Source organism: Carya illinoinensis, chromosome 7 (assembly GCF_018687715.1).
Source record: "Carya illinoinensis cultivar Pawnee chromosome 7, C.illinoinensisPawnee_v1, whole genome shotgun sequence".
Classification (NCBI taxonomy): Eukaryota; Viridiplantae; Streptophyta; class Magnoliopsida; order Fagales; family Juglandaceae; genus Carya; species Carya illinoinensis.
The window spans coordinates 20,727,821-20,747,422 of record NC_056758.1 but is presented as its reverse complement, the minus strand read 5'-3'; the positions used below and the strand labels follow the sequence as shown (position 1 = coordinate 20,747,422).

At 38.0% G+C, this 19,602-nt stretch overlaps 1 non-coding gene across 1 annotated transcript; it reads right to left on the bottom strand.

Annotated features, from left to right (window-relative positions):
* Positions 1 to 848: 848 nt before the first annotated feature.
* On the bottom strand, positions 849 to 956 carry LOC122317605. The gene has a single exon (XR_006244533.1). It is a non-coding gene; the product is annotated as a small nucleolar RNA R71 (small nucleolar RNA).
* Between the last annotated feature and the right edge of the window lie 18,646 nt (positions 957 to 19,602).

The window sequence follows — 19,602 nt, the reverse complement described above, 5'->3', positions numbered from 1 at the left end:
ATACTTTTTCTGTTAATCACTTTGCTTCACTTGAATTTACATTTAAAATTAATCTTTGTTCTCTATTACTTATTTAATATTTTTTTCTTTAGTTTCTTTGTTCCTCTTGCTATTCTTTTAATTTGTCTCCCTGTGGAATCGACACCCCAAAGTTGTGCTACAACTACCGCGTTATTCTTTGGGCGTAATCAAATTTTGGCGCCGTTGCCGGGGAGACGGTAGAAGAATTGTGAGATAGTTTCTCTTTTCAACAGTTTGTAAAGGCGGTAACTTCGTTCCCTATTTTAGCTTACTGCATTTTTTTTTATTTTCTTTTTCTTTTTGTAGTTTGTTTTAGTGTTAGGTTTTTCTCTACCTTGCATGTACAGGTATAGAGACGCCTTGGGTCGGTTTGCTTGTAGACCTGTGTTAGAGTCAGAGTTTAATTTTTCTGATCATTTGTTTGATAATTCTTCTAATTTTGAGAAAATGAGTGAACATGAAGATCAACCCACTAGGACACTTCAGGATTACCTCCACCCTACACGCATAGCCACGCCATCATGCATCATGTTTCCAGCTAATATTCGCCAATTGGATTTTAAAACAGGGATGATACAGTTACTCCCTACTTTTCATGGCTTGGAAAATGAAAATCCATATGTGCACATTAGGGAGTTTGGGGAAGTAGTTGCGACTTTTCATAGTCAAAATGCAACTGATGACATTGTGAGACTTAAGTTCTTTCCTTTCTCTTTGAAAGATAGAGCTAAGAGTTGGCTATACTCATTGAGACCACGATCTATTGGGTTATGGAATGAGATGACTCAGGTCTTCTTTAATAAATACTTTCCCCAACATAAGACCAATGCTTTAAAAAGGCAAATCTCCACCTTTGTACAAAAGGATAGTGAGACTTTATATCAGTCTTGGGAGAGATTTAAGGAGCTATTGAGTATGTGTCCTCACCATGGATATGAGAATTGGCGCTTAGTGAGCTATTTTTATGAGGGACTTACACCTAGAGAGCGTCAATTTGTGGAGATGATGTGTAATGGTGAGTTCTTATAGAAAGATCCTGATAAGGCCATAGAATACCTCAATGAGCTTGCTGAAAAAGCTCACACTTGGACTGGACCTAGTGCTACTGAGAGCACAAATAGGTCACGACCTGCAGGAAACCTAAATGGTGGTGGAATTTATCATCTCAGGGAAGAAGATAACCTAAAAGCTAAGGTTGAGATGCTCACTAGAGAGTTAGAGGCGTTGAAGACTAAGGACTTAAAGCCAACACACGTGGCTAATCATGCAAAGTCTTTTGGACCATGTTTTGTGTGTGGTGGGGTAGATCACCTTGCCCAAGAGTGTCCCACATTGGCTGAGATGAGAGAAATGTATGAGGAACAATGTAATGCCTTAGGTATGTACAAGAAGCCTTTTACACATTTCTTTGACACCTATAATCCGGGGTGGCGTAATCACCCCAATTTTAGCTGGAAGTCTAAAAACCAGCCGCCTGCACAACCCCCTAGATCATATCCTGCACCATATCATGCACCTTCATCTTCTAGGAGTCCTTTAGAAGACACTTTACATGCTTTTATTGAGGCACAGAGTAAAACTAATCAAAAGTTTGAATCTTTGATTATGCAGGTTGTTGAAGAGAACAAAGAGATAAAGGGTCATATATCCAAGATAATGAGCTCCTTGAGTGTGAATGAGCGTGGCAAGTTTCCTTCTCAAGCTCAATCCGCACCCCAAGGTCAGCATATGGCACAAAAAAATTTAAAAGAAGTCAATGCCATTATGACAAGAAGTGGTAAGTCCTTACACATCCCAAGAACTGATAAGCAAGAGGATGTTGAAAAGGAACAAAGCAATGATAGCACCGAGTTCCCCAAGGATGCCGAGGTAATCAAGAGTCCAGTTAAGGTACCATTTCCTCAAGCTTTAAAATCTGGTATGCGAACTTTGGATCCTAGTAATGAAATCTTGGAGAACCTCAGGCAGGTAAAGATTAACCTTCCTCTTTTGCATGTTATTAAACAAGTTCCCACTTATGCAAAAGTTCTTAAAGATTTGTGTACAGTTAAGAGGAAGCACCATGTTAAGAAGACAGCATTTATGACAGAGCAAGTTAGTGCTCTAATTGAGCAGCGAATTCCTCCTAAGTACAAGGATCCAACCATTGCATGTAATATTGTGAATCATGAGTTTGGGCAAGCCTTGCTAGATCTAGGAGCTAGTGTGAATCTAATGCCATATTCTATTTATTTGCAGTTGGGGTTGGGAGAAATCAAACCAACCACTGTGGTATTACAATTGGCTGCCGTTCAATCAAAGTACCCCGGGGTGTGGTAGAGGATGTTCTAATTCAAATTGATAAATTTTATTATTCTGTTGATTTCCTAATCCTTGACACTAGCTCTGTTGTTGATACTACTTCTAAAATTCCTGTGATTTTAGGTAGGCCTTTCCTTGCCACTGCTAATGCTCTTATTAATTGCAGGAATGGGCTCATGAAGCTTTCTTTTGGAAACATGACTCTCGAGGTAAATATCTTTCATATTGCAAGACAACCAGAAGATGATGACGAGAGCCACCAGACATACATGATTGACTCACTCATAGAAAAGGGAGTTTCTATAGCTCATGATTTTGACCCCCTTGAGTATTTTCTTGTTAATTCTGAGTTTGATTCTATCAGTAATCCATCTGATGTAGTTGATATTTGTGCTATCTTTGATAGAACTCAGGATTATGGCACTCGGGCCTTGCAACCGAAGTTTGAGGAGTTGCCTGAGAGAGAGGAAAAGCAAATTCCTTCAAGTGTGGAAGCACCCAAAGTTGAACTGAAACCTCTGCCTAAGGGTTTAAAGCATGTTTTCCTTGGTCCAGGTGATACTTTTCCTGTTATTATCTCATCTGAATTGTCTGAGTCTCAAGGTGAGAAATTAATTCGGATCCTAAGTGAGCATAAGTCAGCCTTAGGTTGGAGCATTGCTGATATAAAAGGTGTTAGTCCCCTGGTCTGTTCTCATAAAATTAATTTGGAGGAAGGAACTAGCCCTCGTAGAGACCCCCAGCGTAGGCTTAATCCTACTATGAAAGAAGTGGTGAAAAATGAAGTGTTGAAACTATTAGATGCAGGAATCATATATCCTATTGCTGATAGTAAATGGGTAAGTCCTACACAGGTTGTTCCTAAGAAGTCAAGTGTTACTGTGGTGAAGAATGACCTGGGAGAGCTAGTCCCTACAAAACTTGTGACTGGGTGGCGGATGTGCATTGATTATAGAAAATTGAATGCTGCCACCCGGAAAGACCATTTTCCTCTCCCTTTTATTGATCAAATTCTTGAGCGTGTGGCTGGTCATCCTTTCTATTGTTTCTTGGATGGTTATTCTGGTTATTATCAAATTGAAATTGCATTAGAAGACCAGGATAAAACCACTTTCACTTGTCCTTTCGGTACTTAGGCTTTTCGTAGAATGCCATTTGGATTGTGTAATGCACCTGCTACTTTTCAACGTTGCATGATGAGCATTTTTAGTGACATGGTTGAAAATTGCATGGAAGTTTTTATGGATGACTTGACTGTTTTTGGATCTACTTTTGATGCATGCTTATTGAATTTAGAGAGGGTGTTGACTCGCTGTGAGGAGAAGGAATTGGTTTTGAATTGGGAAAAATGCCACTTTATGATACCTTCAGGTATTGTGTTAGGGCATATTATTTCTTCTGGGGGGATAGAGGTAGATCAATCTAAGATTGAATTAATCTCTAAGTTGCCTACACCTAGGACAGTAAAGGACTTGAGATCCTTTCTTGGTCATGCGGGCTTTTATAGGAGGTTCATACAGAATTTTTCCACCATATCTAGACCACTATGTGACCTCCTAGCTAAAGATGCCCCATTTGAGTGGACACAAGATTGTCAAGAGGCCTTTAAAATGCTAATTGGCAAGCTTACCTCAGCACCCATAATGCAGCCACCTGATTGGACTTTACCTTTTGAGATTATGTGTGATGTAAGTGATTTTACTGTAGGTGCTGTACTTGGACAGCGAAGGGAGGGAAAGCCTTTTGTCATTTACTATGCTAGTAGAACTCTAAATAGTGCTCAGATGAATTACTCCACCACTGAAAAAGAGTTGCTAGCTGTAGTGTTTGCTTTGGATAAGTTTCGTGCTTACGTGATTGGTTCTCCTATTATTATTTTTACGGATCATGCAGCCCTTAAGTACCTTCTTACAAAGAAGGATGCTAAGGCATGATTAATACGATGGATTTTACTTTTGCAGGAATTTGACATCACCATCAAAGACAAGAAAGGAGTGGAGAACATAGTGGCTGACCATCTCTCGAGGCTCACATTTGAGGACACCTCTGACCACTTGCCAATTAGGGATGATTTTCCCGATGAGCATTTACTATCTATTACTTCTCTACCATGGTTTGCTCATATTGTGAATTATTTGGCTGCAGGTGAGATACCGGTGGATTGGAGTGCTTAGGACAAGAGGAAGTTCATAACTGAGGATAGTTTCATTTCATCATTTCAGATTACCATCTTTGGTGTTTAGGGAGCTACCCACATCACTCATCAGGTGTATTCTACCATTTTCAGTTACTCCCCATTCAATTTTGATTCTTAAACATTGAGGACAATGTTTCATTTAAGTTGGGGGGTGGTGGTGCAAATTCAGTTTTTAAAATGCTTGTTGGAACTCTGTGGCATATTTTCATGTGTCAATTTTTTTTTTTTTTTTCGCATCACACGTGCATCATTTTCACATGTGTACTCATTCTCATTCATAGCCATCTTTGTGAATTCACCAAACCCACCAGATCATTTTTTGTTGAAACATTCACAGAATCCTTAATGCACTTATCCAAGTTTTGTGGTAAGATGGTGGTTTGACACATGTAGCTAGAGAACTCTTTTGCTTAAGTTTTCATGTGAGTTTGGAGAGGATTGAGAGCATACAAATGTAGTAAATTGTAATAAGCGTTCATTGATCTGTTGAATTGGGCACTTCTTTTGAGAATATCATTACATGGTTTGCAGTACAATGGTGGATACACTTGGGATATGACGAAGGTCAACTTAGGATTAACGTTTGAGCCTTTCAAGCTATCCTTTCCATCATAGACCCCTAGTAGCCAACTTTTAGCCAATAAAACACTTGTAGCTTTTTCTTTTCATATGCCCATATCATCCATGCCTCTCCACATTAGAGTATAACCTATACACAAATTTTCTTACCCTTTTTACTTCCAAGTGTATACTAGGTGTGGAATTTGTATTTTCTTTCTTTAATTTTATCATTTTCAATTGAAAAAAAAAAGAGAAGAAGAAGACGACGGAAAAAAAGAGAAGAGTACAAGTTGCAAAGTGTTCAATTGAGTGAGCTCCAACAAAAAAAAAAAAAAAGTTGGTATAGATGGAAAGAATACAAAAGTGGCATGTGTTTGCCCATCAAATTGTTGAAAAAAAAAAAGGAAGAAGAAGGAAAAGCATTATTATTTGATGATCTGAAAAGTTGGAGAGTATATCAAGTGAGAAGTGTGGTCTATTGAGATATTTAATAAAATTCCCTTTGTATGTACTTGGAAGTTTTTGAATCCCTTTCATCCTTTTTTTTCATATAATCCCAAAACCAAGCCACATTACAACCTTTTGTGTTGACCATTCTGATCCTAAATAAGTTGTTGAAAAGATTGATGGAAGTCTCATTTGTTAGTGTTCCTATCATAAGATCAATGTTTGCTTGTTGCTTGTACATAATTGCCTAATTTTTCATGAGAGTGTATATACACCCATTTTCAACTCCATAGAGAGAGCCCTTACATGAAACACTATTATACCCGTGAGTTATGGAGTTGAACCTTTTGCTTAAGATGTTCTTGATGTTGCATGTGTCAAAGTTAGTGGTACGATGGTTATGGCTTGGAGAACACACACACACTCTGTGGATTGCTATAGGTGGATTGATCTTGAAGGGTTATTGGATTCCTTAGATTGTTTTGATATGTGAATCTGGAAAGTGTGACTTGATGGCCTTTACGTGTGATTTTCTTTGGTCTCTTTCGTTGTTTTGACATGAAAATTGCTAGGGACTAGCAAGGAGTAAGTTGGAGGGTGTGATGAGTGTGCGAAAGTGCACTCTATATACCCTATTATTGGACTAAAATACTAAAATGTGAATAGAAATCATAGGAATTAATGTGTATTCTTAAATTGAATTTCTATTTACGTTGGGATACTCCTAATCAGTTTTTTTATGTCTAATTTCAGAGTTTATAAAAGAGCAAGTCAAGCCCAGCCAAATTCAAAGGAGGACATTCATGGGGTTTGAGAGCAATTTGGAAGAAAAGAAAAAGAAAAAAATCACAAAATGAAACCACAAGAAGTCCAAGTCCGAAATTCGCTAGGAGACAGTCTAGATATACTTTAGTCTTTTAACTGTATCTTTTTACTCATATATCGGATTGATACTATTCTTGATGCATTGGAAAGCTATCTTAAAGGGCTATAACTTTGTCTCTAATAAGGATTTCCAAATTCGAAATCCTGAAGGCTGTACGTGGCTGCCAACATAAGTCCTAAAATTTAGGCAATTTTTTTATACGGAAATCAAGAGGACATTAGGGTTTCTTTCTTACCCTATATAAGCATATCATTAGCACGAAATGGGGGTGTGGAAGAGGCACAAGAGGTAGATCTGAAGAGAGGAAAAAATCACTTCCATGGCCACCGTTCGCCTCAGTTTTCTCTGGAGATTTTTGTTGTCCATTATATTTATGGGTAACTAAATTCTCAAGTAGGGTTAGGGATGAACTTGCACATTAGATGGTATTTCTAATTTATTCTTAATTCATGTATTTGATTTTTAATTGCTAAAACTCTTTTGTTTTATCATTCTCAATTCATCGTTGATGTTTTCTTCTCCGAATAATCATAGAATTTATTGTGTTTATGGATTCAGTCATGCTTTTCTATTGAATGGATTAGTTCTTTGATTATGTTTGGATCAATTATTTATCTATATTGATTTAGTTTTTTGCTGCAATATCGCTTCCTGAGTATATTGTCGTCATTGGATTTTATCAATAGGGGTAGTAATTCACGTTTTTTAAAAGTGGTGAATGCTTTTTCAAAGGGTTACATTTGATTTAAGTTTGGTTTATAAATCTATTCCTTCCGATTGGGAATTGCGGGAATTGAGTTCCTAATTGAGTTATCCAATGAATTAAGAATAATTAAAATACCAGATTTGTGCAAGGGATTCCTGATGCTATACTGTTTGTTAAATTTGAGTACTTTTTCTATTAATCACTTTGCTTCACTTGAATTTACATTTAAAATTAATCTTTGTTCTCTATTACTTATTTAATATTTTTTTCTTTAGTTTCTTTGTTCCTCTTGCTATTCTTTTAATTTATCTCCCTGTGGAATCGACACCCCAAAGCTGTGCTACAACTACCGCGTTATTCTTTGGGCGTAATCAGTGCAGCACATACAATGACTCATTAAAGTGACTCATAACGAAAGGGGATGTCAAATAATTCATTTGTGCTGCAAGCCATGCAACAACAATTTGAGCGGTTGAACATGGTGTTGGGAGAAGTAAGGGATATGATAGATCAACGAGGTGCAGTGATTAGAAATCTACAAAGTGGAAAAGATAGGAGGAGACATGAGCCTAGTATTGAGAATAGGTATGATAAGAATGAAGAGTATGCTTAGTCTCTTGTTGTTAGGCGTGCTCCCAATACAGAATTTAAGATGGATGATATAGCAGCAAAGAAAGAACATTTTTCATACTAGATGCCACATCAACAACAAGGTATGTAGTATGATTATTGATGGGGGAAGTTGAACTAATTTTGCTAGCACTAATTTAGTTGAGAAATTGAATTTACCTACCTTGAAACACCCTAGAGCATACAAGTTGCAGTGGTTGAATGATTGTGGGGAGGTTAGGGTAAATAAGCAAGTGCTAGTTTCTTTTTCAATTGGGAAGTACAAGGATCAGGTGCTTTGTGATGTAGTGCCTATGCATGCTGGCCATATTTTGTTGGGGAGGCTGTGGCAGTGTGATAGGAGAGTGATCCATGATGGGTTTAGGAGCATGTACAGTTTTGAAAATGATGGAAAAACAATCAAACTTGCTCCTTTAACTCCAACACAGGTCCATGAGGACCAACTCAAGTTGAAAAGTGAGGTTGATCAAAAAAGAAAGAGTAAAAGTGAGGTTGGGGAAGAAAGAAATAGTGAAACCTCAAGAAAAAGAGAGAATGAGTTGAAATACAATTGTGAGGCTGGGAGTTCAAAAAAAGATGTTGAAAAAGGGATTGAAAGAAAGGAGAGTGTAAAGGAAAAAGAGAGTGAAAGAAATGAGGGTGATGTTAAAACCACAAGAAAAAAAGAGAGTGAAAAGAAAGATGAGAGTGAAAAAGGTGAGAGAAAAACAAAGAGAGAAGTAAGCTTTTTTGCTAAGCCAAATTTTAATACTAACGGATTTAACAAATCTTTGCCTAATGTTGTTATCTCTTTGTTGCGGGGATATGAGGTCATGATTCCTAGCGGTGTGTTTAGTGGATTGCCACCTATTAGAGAGATAGAGCAATACATTGATCTTGTGCCGGGTGTGACAATCCCTATCCGACCTTTATTTGAAGAGCATGAGTCCTTGACGCACTTGAAGGGACAAGTTAAGTTGGATAGAATGCATGCCAAGTGGGTTCAATTCATTGAGACCTTTCCTCATGTAATTCAGTACACATATGGTAAGAGAAATCTTGTATTTGAAGCATTATCAAGAAGGTATGTCCTTGTCTTCATTTTGGATGCAAAGTTATTGAGATTTCAATATGATAAGAACTTGTTTGTTAATGATGATGGCTTGACTAGTGTGTATGGAGTACGTGAGAAAGCATCATTTTCTCATTTATACAGACTAGATTGGTACTTGTTTAGAGAGAAAAGACTTTGTGTGCCCACTAGTCTTATGCGTGAGTTGCTTGTGCATGGATGTGGCCTGTTGAGAAATTTTGATATAAAGAGGACTTTAGACGTGTTGCATGACCATTGGTGGGAGTACTACTTGTCATTCATTAAGTTTGCATATAGTTGGAGTGGCCACTTTGGTATAAAGAATATTTTAGGCATATTGCATGAATATTGGTGGGAGTATTGTTTCCCATTCATTGAGTTTGCATATAGTTGGATTGGTCACTTTGGTGTAAAGAAGAGTTTACGTGTATTACATGAAAACTTTTGGGAGTATGATTTGCCATTCATTGAGATCACATATAATTGGAATGGTCATTTTGGTGTAAGGAAGACTTTAGATGTGTTTCATGAACGTTTGTGGGAGTATCATTTTCCATTTATTGAATTGTTACATGAACGTTTGTGGGAGTATCATTTTCCAATTATTGAATTGTTACATGAGCGTTTGTGAGAGTATCATTTGTCATTTATAGAGTTTGCATATAATAGGATCATGCATACTGATACTTCATATTGTCCTTTTGAAATTATTTATGGTTTTAATCCATTTATTTCTTTTGATTTAATGCATTTACTTGTTGATGACAGAAGTAGCTTGCATGGACATTTCCAAATTCTTGATAAAGTTAATGATACTTCATATCTAGTGGATCTTCTAGGTAAGTATCATGTGTTTGCTATTTTCAATGTTACTGATTTTTTTTCCGTATGATCCAGGCGGAGATTCGAGGTCGAATCCTTTTGAAGAGAAGGGGAATGATGGGCCCCAAGGCGGACCAAGTCTTAAGGATCAATTACAAGATTAAGAGCCACGAAGATCAAGGGAGCAATACAAGAATTGTTGCAATCCAATTGGAATCAAGCTAGCAAGAGCCCAACACTCATGATGGGCTTGAAAGAAGGAGAACCAGTTTTGATCCACTTGATCCAAGCTATGGAAGACACGACTTGGGCTTATTGTTGTTGAACGCCATGGACTTATTGATTTCATTAAAAGGGCTTATTTTATTAGTTAAATGAATTATTCAAGAATAATTGGGCTTGGGGGGATGTCCAGCCCACATGTCTTATTTCTAATGAACTAGGGTTTGGGGAAGCCCTTGTATTTTGGCCAAGGGTTTATTTGGAAAGTTATAATTTTATGACTTACTAGGGTTTCAGAAGTTACTGTAGCGCGGCGTATGACACTGTTCACACTACAGTACCCGACGCATTGTTTACTTAGGGTTTTTGGGGATTGTCTATTTAAACTAATTGTAACCTCATTTGAGAGGCAAAATATATGGAATTGTCATTGAGAGTTGAGTTATCTCCTCTTGTTCTTCTTGAACTTCTGAACTTATCAAGGGTAAATCAAAACTTTTGTGGTATTCTTCCTTTGTAATCTAGGTTCTTGAGACGGGTTCTTCAATGGGTCTAGATTTTGATATAATCTAGGTTCTTTGAACAAGTTCTCATCGGGTCTAGATTCTCCATCCATATACCTGAGTTTGGCTTTCTTGGGGTTGTTTTTCCAGTATTGTTGTTGGGTCTCAAAGAAAGTCTATTGGGGTTCACATCATAAGTTCTCTTTCTTGTGCATTGCGACAAGTACACCTCCAGCCCATGCTCTTTACACCATTTTCTCATTGGAAATGTCATCGTTTGCACACCACCTCGACCATACTAGTTTAGTTCCGGCATTAGACGAATTTACAACAAGAAACCCACCTTTTGTTTCGTTCTTCAATTTGAAGCCAACATAAGCCTTACAATTAGTTTCCCCAACTTCAAGAAGTGCCACATGCCCCTAAGCTTCCCCGTCTACCCCATCGTTAAGCTTTTAGCTTGATTCAAAGGATGTAATCGACCTACACAAGATTAGTCATCTCTTAACAATATTTTGAGTTCAATTTCCTTTCTAGTTCTTTGTAACCATTTCTTTCATTCGGATCATATGGCTTTTCTTGTCGTTTTCCAACGTTCTAAGATTGAATTAGAAGATTAGGCTTTATCCAAGACATGACAGACCTCCATGTCCATAATGCTGGAATCATCGCCAATCGGCACCTAGGCGATCCTTCATACCCGTTGCGACAAGTCGGCCCCTAGCCAAAGCCTTTTAGAGCATTTTCACAAGGAAAATTTCATCGTTTACACTCAACCTTTACCATACAAGTTTTGTTCTTGCAGTGGACGGATTTACACAAAGAAACCAGTCTTTCCTTTCAGTCCTCGATTTGAAGCCCACATAAACCCTACATTTGGTTTCCCTCAAGTTCAAGAAGTGCCACACGCCCCTAACGTTCCCCATCTACCCGTGGTCATGCTTTAACGTTGAATTAAGGGAAGTAATTGACTTACACAAGATGAGTAATCTCTCAACAAGGCTTTCGGCCTAATTTCCTTTTTAGTTCTTTGTAGCCTTTTTTATACGCACCTTATTACTTTCTTTGTTGTTTCTCATCATTCTAATACTGAATTAGAAGTTTATGCTGGATCGAAAACCTGTCAATAAAAGAAAAGCCATTTGAATAATGCTGAAATCACCGCCAATCCGACCTAAGTTCTCTTTCTTGTGCATTGCGACAAGTATGCCTCTAGCCCATGCCATTTACACCATTTCCTCATTGGAAATGTCATCGTTTGCACACCACCTCAACCATACTAGTTCAGTTCCAGCATTAGGCGAATTTACAGCAAGAAACCCATCTTTTGTTTCATTCTTCAATTTGAAGCCAACATAAGCCGTACAATTAGTTTCCTCAACTTCAAGAAGTGCCACATGCCCCTAAGCTTCCCCATCTACCCCATCGTTAAGCTTTTAGCTTGATTTAAAGGATTTAATCGAGTTACACAAGATTAGTCATCTCTTAACAATATTTTGAGTTTAATTTCCTTTTTAGTTCTTTGTAACCGTTTTTTTCATTCGGATTATAAGCCTTTTGTTGTCGTTTTCCAACGTTCTAAGATTGAATTAGAAGATTAGAGCATTTTCACAAGGAAAATTTCATCGTTTACACTAAACCTTTACCGTACAAGTTTAGTTCTTGCAGTGGACCAATTTACACAAACAAACCAGTCTTTCATTTCAATCCTCGATTTGAAGCCCACATAAACCCTACATTTGTTTTCCCTCAAGTCCAAGAAGTGCCACACGCCCGTAATGCTCCCCATCTACCCGTGGTTATGCTTTAAAGTTGAATTAAGGGAAGTAATTGATTTACACAAGATGAGAAATCTCTCAACAATGTTTTTGGCTTAATTTCCTTTTCAGTTGTTTGTAACCTTTTTTATACGGACCTTAATACTTTCTTTGTTGTTTCTCATCATTCTAAGACTGAATTAGAAACTTAGGCTGGATCCAAAACTTGTCAATAAAAGAAAAGCCATGTGAATAATACTGAAATCCCCGCCAATCCGACGTATGTTCTCTTTCTTGTGCATTAGACAAGTACGTCTCCAGCCCATGCCATTTACACCATTTGCTCATTGGAAATGTCATCGTTTGCACACCACCTCGACCATACTAGTTTAGTTCTGGAATTAAACGAATTCACAACAAGAAACCCATCTTTTGTTTCGTTCTTCAATTTGAAGCCAACATAAGCCTTACAATTAGTTTCCTCAACTTCAAGAAGTGCCACATGCCCCTAAGCTTCGTCATCTACCCCATCGTTAAGCTTTTAGCTTGATTCAAAGGATGTAATCGACTTACACAAGATTAGTCATCTCTCAACATTGTTTTGAGTATTATTTCCTTTTTGGTTCTTTGTAACCCTTGCTTTCATTTGGATCATATTGATTTTCTTGTCGTTTTCCAACGTTCTAAGATTGAATTAGAAGATTAGGCTTTATCTAAGACATGACAGACTTCGATGTCGGTAAGGCTTGAATCATCGCAAATCGGCACCAAGGCGATCCTTCACATCTGTTGCGACAAGGCGACCCCTACCCAAGCTTTTTAGACCATTTTCACAAAGAAAATTCCATTGTTTACATCCAAGGTTCTAAGATTGAATTAGAAACCAGTCTTTCGTTTCAATCCTCGATTTGAAACCCACATATACCCTAAATTTGGTTTCCCTCAAGTCCAAGAAGTGCCACACAGCCTAACATTCCCCATCTACCCGTGGTTATGGTTTAACGTTGAATTAAGGGAAGTAATTGACTTACCCAAGATTAGTAATCTCTCAACAATGTTTTCGGCTTAATTTCCTTTTTATGTTCTTTGTAACCTTTTTTATACGGATCTTATTACTTTCTTTGTTATTTCTCATCATTCAAAGACTGAAACAGAAGCTTCTGCTGGATCCAAAACCTGTCAATAAAAGAAAAGCCACGTGAATAATGCTGAAATCACTGCCAATCCGACCTAAGTTCTCTTTCTTGTGGACTACGATAAGTACGCCTCTAGCCCATGCCATTTACACCATTTCCTCGTTGGAAATGTCATTGTTTGCAAACCACCTCAACCATACTAGTTCAGTTCCGGCATTAGACAATTTACAACAAGAAACCCATCTTTTGTGTCCTTCTTCAATTTGAAGCCAACATAAGCCTTACAATTAGTTTCCTCAACTTCAAGAATTGCCACATGCCCCTAAGCTTCCCCATCTACCCCATCGTTAAACTTTTAGCTTGATTCAAAGGATCTAATCGACTTACACAAGATTAGTCATCTGTTAACAATGTTTTGAGTTTAATTTCCTTTTTGGTTCTTTGTAACCGTTGTTTTCATTCGGATCATGTTGCTTTTCTTGTCGTTTTGCAACGTTCTAAGATTGAATTAGAAGATTAGGCTTTATCTAAAACATGCCAGACTTCCATGTCGATAATCCTCGAATCACCGCCAATTGGCACCTAGGCGATCCTTCATACCCGTTGCGACAAGTCGGCCCCTAGCCGAAGCCTTTTAGACCATTTGCGCAAGGAAAATTTCAGTTTTTACACCCAACCTCTACCATACAAGTTTAGTTCTTGCAGTGGACCAATTTACACAAAGAAACCAGTCTTTCGTTTGAATCCTCGATTTGAAACCCACATAAAACCTACATTTGGTTTCCCTCAAGTCCAAGAAGTGCCACACGCCCCTAACGTTCCCCATCAACCCGTGGTTGTGCTTTAACGTTGAATTAAGGGAAGTAATTGACTTACACAAGATTAGTAATCTCTCAACAAGGCTTTCGACTTAATTTTCTTTTTAGTTCTTTGTAACCTTTTTTATACGGACCTTATTACCTTCATTGTTGTTTCTCATCGTTGTAAGACTGAATTAGAAGGTTATGCTGGATCCAAAACCTGTCAATAAAAGAAAAGCCATGTGAATAATGCTGAAATCACTGCCAATCTGACCTAAGTTCTCTTTCTTGTGCATTGCGACAAGTACGCCTCCAGCCCATGCCATTTACACCATTTTCTCATTGGAAATGTCATCCTTTGCACACCACCTCGACCATACTAGTTTAGTTTCGGCATTAGACGAATTTACAACAAGAAACCCATCTTTTGTTTCGTTCTTCAATTTGAAGCCAACATTAGCCTTACAATTAGTTTCCTCAACTTCAAGAATTGCCACATGCCCCTAAGCTTCCCCATCTATCCCATCGTTCAGCTTTTAGCTTGATTCAAAGGATGTAATCGACTTACACAAGATTTGTCATCTCCTAACAATATTTTTAGTATAATTTCCTTTTTCGTTCTTTGTAACCGCTTTTTTCATTCGGATCATATGGTTTTTGTTGTCATTTTCCAACGTTCTAAGATTGAATTAGAAGATTAGGCTTTATCTTAGACCTGACAGACTAGGCGATCCTTCATACCCGTTGCGACAAGTCAGCCCCTAGCCGAAGCCTTTTAGACAATTTTCACATAGAAAATTTCAACGTTTACACCCAACCTTTACCATACAAGTTTAGTTCTTGCAGTGGACCAATTTACACAAACAAACCAGTCTTTCATTTCAATCCTCGATTTGAAGCCCACATAAACCCTGCATTTGGTTTCCCTCAAGTCCAAGAAGTGCCACACGCCCGTAATGTTCCCCATCTACCCGTGGTTATGCTTTAAAGTTGAATTAAGGGAAGTAATTGACTTACACAAGATGAGAAATCTCTCAACAATGTTTTTGGCTTAATTTCCTTTTCAGTTGTTTGTAACCTTTTTTATACGGACCTTATTACTTTCTTTGTTGTTTCTCATCATTCTAAGACTGAATTAGAAACTTAGGTTGGATCCAAAACCTGTCAATAAAAGAAAAGCCATGTGAATAATGCTGAAATCCCTACCAATCCGACGTAAGTTCTCTTTCTTGTGCATTCGACAAGTACGTTTCCAGCCCATGCCATTTACACCATTTGCTCGTGGGAAATGTCATCGTTTGCACACCACCTCGACCATACTAGTTCAGTTTCGGAATTAAACGAATTTACAACAAGAAACCCATCTTTTGTTTCGTTCTTCAATTTGAAGCCAACATAAGCCTTACAATTAGTTTCCTCAACTTCAAGAAGTGCCACATGCCCCTAAGTTTCCCCATCTACCCCATCGTTAAGCTTTTAGCTCGATTTAAAGGATTTAATCGAGTTACACAAGATTAGTCATCTCTTAACAATATTTTGAGTTTAATTTCCTTTTTAGTTCTTTGTAACCGTTTTTTTCATTCGGATTATATGCCTTTTGTTGTCGTTTTCCAACGTTCTAAGATTGAATTAGAAGATTAGAGCATTTTCACAAGGAAAATTTCATCGTTTACACTCAACCTTTACCGTACAAGTTTAGTTCTTGCAGTGGACCAATTTACACAAACAAACCAGTCTTTCATTTCAATCCTCGATTTGAAGCCCACGTAAACCCTACATTTGGTTTCCCTCAAGTCCAAGAAGTGCCACACGCCCGTAATGTTCCCCATCTACCCGTGGTTATGCTTTAAAGTTGAATTAAGGGAAGTAATTGACTTACACAAGATGAGAAATCTCTCAACAATGTTTTTGGCTGAATTTCCTTTTCAGTTGTTTGTAACCTTTTTTATACGGACCTTATTACTTTCTTTGTTGTTTCTCATCATTCTAAGACTGAATTAGAAACTTAGGCTGGATCCAAAACTTGTCAATAAAAGAAAAGCCATGTGAATAATACTGAAATCCCCGCCAATCCGACGTAAGTTCTCTTTCTTGTGCATTAGACAAGTACGTCTCCAGCCCATGCCATTTACACCATTTGCTCGTTGGAAATGTCATCGTTTGCACACCACCTCAACCATACTAGTTTAGTTCTGGAATTAAACGAATTTACAACAAGAAACCCATCTTTTGTTTCGTTCTTCAATTTGAAGCCAACATAAGCCATACAATTAGTTTCCTCAACTTCAAGAAGTGCCACATGCCCCTAAGCTTCGTCATCTACCCCATCGTTAAGCTTTTAGCTTGATTCAAAGGATGTAATCGACTTACACAAGATTAGTCATCTCTCAACATTGTTTTGAGTATTATTTCCTTTTTGGTTCTTTGTAACCCTTGCTTTCATTTGGATCATATTGATTTTCTTGTCGTTTTCCAACGTTCTAAGATTGAATTAGAAGATTAGGCTTTATCTAAGACAAGACAGACTTCCATGTCGGTAAGGCTTGAATCATCGCAAATCGGCACCAAGGCGATCCTTCACATCTGTTGCGACAAGGCGACCCCTACCCAAGCTTTTTAGACCATTTTCACAAAGAAAATTTCATTGTTTACATCCAAGGTTCTAAGATTGAATTAGAAACCAGTCTTTTGTTTCAATCCTCGATTTGAAACCCACATAAACCCTAAATTTGGTTTCCCTCAAGTCTAAGAAGTGCCACACGCCCCTAACATTCCCCATCTACCCGTGGTTATGGTTTAAAGTTGAATTAAGGGAAGTGATTGACTTACCCAAGATTAGTAATCTCTCAACAATGTTTTCGGCTTAATTTCCTTTTTAAGCTCTTTGTAACCTCTTTTATACGGATCTTATTACTTTCTTTGTTCTTTCTCAACATTCTAAGACTGAAATAGAAGCTTCTGCTGGATCCAAAACCTGTCAATAAAAGAAAAGCCATGTGAATAATGCTGAAATCACCGCCAATCCGACCTAAGTTCTCTGTCTTGTGCATTGCGACAAGTATGCCTCTAGCCCATGCCATTTACACCATGTCCTATTGGGAAATGTCATCGTTTGCACACCACCTCCACCACACTAGTTCAGTTCCGGCATTAGAAGAATTTACAACAAGAAACCCATCTCTTGTTTCATTCTTCAATTTGAAGCCAACATAAGCTTTACAATTAGTTTCCATAACTTCAAGAAGTGCCACATGCCCCTAAGCTTCCCCATCGTTAAGCTTTTAGCTTGATTCAAAGGATGTAATCGACTTACACAAGATTAGTCATCTCTGAACAATGTTTTGAGTTTAATTTCCTTTTTGGTTCTTTGTGGTTCTTTTCATTCGGATCAGATTGCTTTTCTTGTCGTTTTCCAACGTTCTAAGATTGAATTAGAAGATTAGGCTTTATCTAAGACATGCCAGACTTCCATGCAGATAATCCTCGAATCACTGCCAATCTGCACCTAGGCGATCGTTCATACCTGTTGCGACAAGTCGGCCCCTAGCCGAAGCCTTTTAAGCCATTTGCACAAGGAAAATTTCATCTTTTACACCCAACCTCTTCCATATAAGTTTAGTTCTTGCAGTGGACCAATTTACACAAAGAAATCGGACTTTCATTTCAATCCTCTATTTGAAGCCCACATAAACCCTACGTTTGGTTACCCTCAAGTCCAAGAAGTGCCACACTCCCCTAACGTTCCCCATCTACCCGTGGTTATGCTTTAACGTTGAATTAAGGGAAGTAATTGACTTACACAAAGTTAGTAATCTCTCAACAATGTTTTCGGCTTAATTTCCTTTTTAGTTCTTTGTAACCTTTTTTATACGGACTTTATTACTTTCTTTGTCGTTTCTAATCATTCTAAGACTGACTTGGAAGCTTAGGCTGGATTCAAAACCTGTCAGTAAAAGAAAAGCCATGCGAATAATGCTGAAATCACCGCCAATCCAAACTAAGTTCTCCTTCTTGTGCATTGCGACAAGTACGCCTCTAGCCCATGCCATTTACACCAATTGCTCATTGGAAATGTCATCGATTGCACACCACCTCAACCGTACTAGATCAGTTCCTGCATTAGGAGAATCTACAACAAGAAACGCATCTTTTGTTTCATTCTTCTATTTGAAGCCAACACAAGCCTTACAATTAGTTTCCTCAACTTCAAGAAGGGCCACATGCCCCTAAGCTTCCCCATCTACTCCATCGTTAAACTTTTAGCTTGATTCAAAGGATGTAATCAACTTACACAAGATTAGTCATCTGTTAACAATGTTTTGAGTTTAATTTCCTTTTTGGTTCTTTGTAACCGTTGTTTTCTTTCGGATCATATTGCTTTTCTTGTCGTTTTGCAACGTTCTAAGATTGAATTAGAAGATTAGGCTTTATCTAAGACATGCCAGACTTCCATGTCGATAATCCTCGAATCACCGCCAATTGGCACCTAGGCGATCCTTCATACCCGTTCGACCAGTTGGCCCCTACCCAAGCCTTTTAGACCATTTTCACAAAGAATATTTCATTGTTTACACCCAACCTTTACCATACAAGTTTAGTTCTTGCAGTGGAGCAATTTACATAAAGAAACCAGTCTTTCGTGTCATTCCTCGATTTGAAGTCCACATAAACCCTACATTTGGTTTCTCTCAAGTCCAAGAAGTGCCACACGCCCCTAACGTTCCCCATCTACCCGTGGTTATGGTTTAACGTTGAATTAAGGGAAGTAATTGACTTACACAAGATTAGTAATCTCTCAACAATGTTTTCGGCTTAATTTCCTTTTTAAGTTCTTTGTAACCTTTTTTATACGGATCTTATTACTTTCTTTGTTGTTTCTCATCATTCTAAGTCTGAATTAGAAGCTTCTACTGGATCCAAAACCTGTCAATAAAAGAAAAGCCATGTGAATAATGCTGAAATCACTACCAATCCGACCTAAGTTCTCTTTCTTGTGCATTGCGACAAGTACGCCTCTAGCCCATGCCATTTACACCAATTGCTCATTGGAAATGTCATCGATTGCACACCACCTCAACCGTACTAGATCAGTTCCTGCATTAGGTGAATCTACAACAAGAAACGCATCTTTTGTTTCATTCTTCTATTTGAAGCCAACACAAGCCTTACAATTAGTTTCCTCAACTTCAAGAAGGGCCACATGCCCCTAAGCTTCCCCATCTACCCCATCGTTAAACTTTTAGCTTGATTCAAAGGATGTAATCAACTTACACAAGATTAGTCATCTGTTAACAATGTTTTGAGTTTAATTTCCTTTTTGGTTCTTTGTAACCGTTGTTTTCTTTCGGATCATATTGCTTTTCTTGTCGTTTTGCAACGTTCTAAGATTGAATTAGAAGATTAGGCTTTATCTAAGACATGACAGACTTCCATGTCCATAATGCTCAAATCACTGCCAATCGACACCTAAGGATCCTTCATAGCCGTTGCGACAAGTTGGCCCCTAACCGAAGCGTTTTTGACCATTTTCACAAGGAAAAT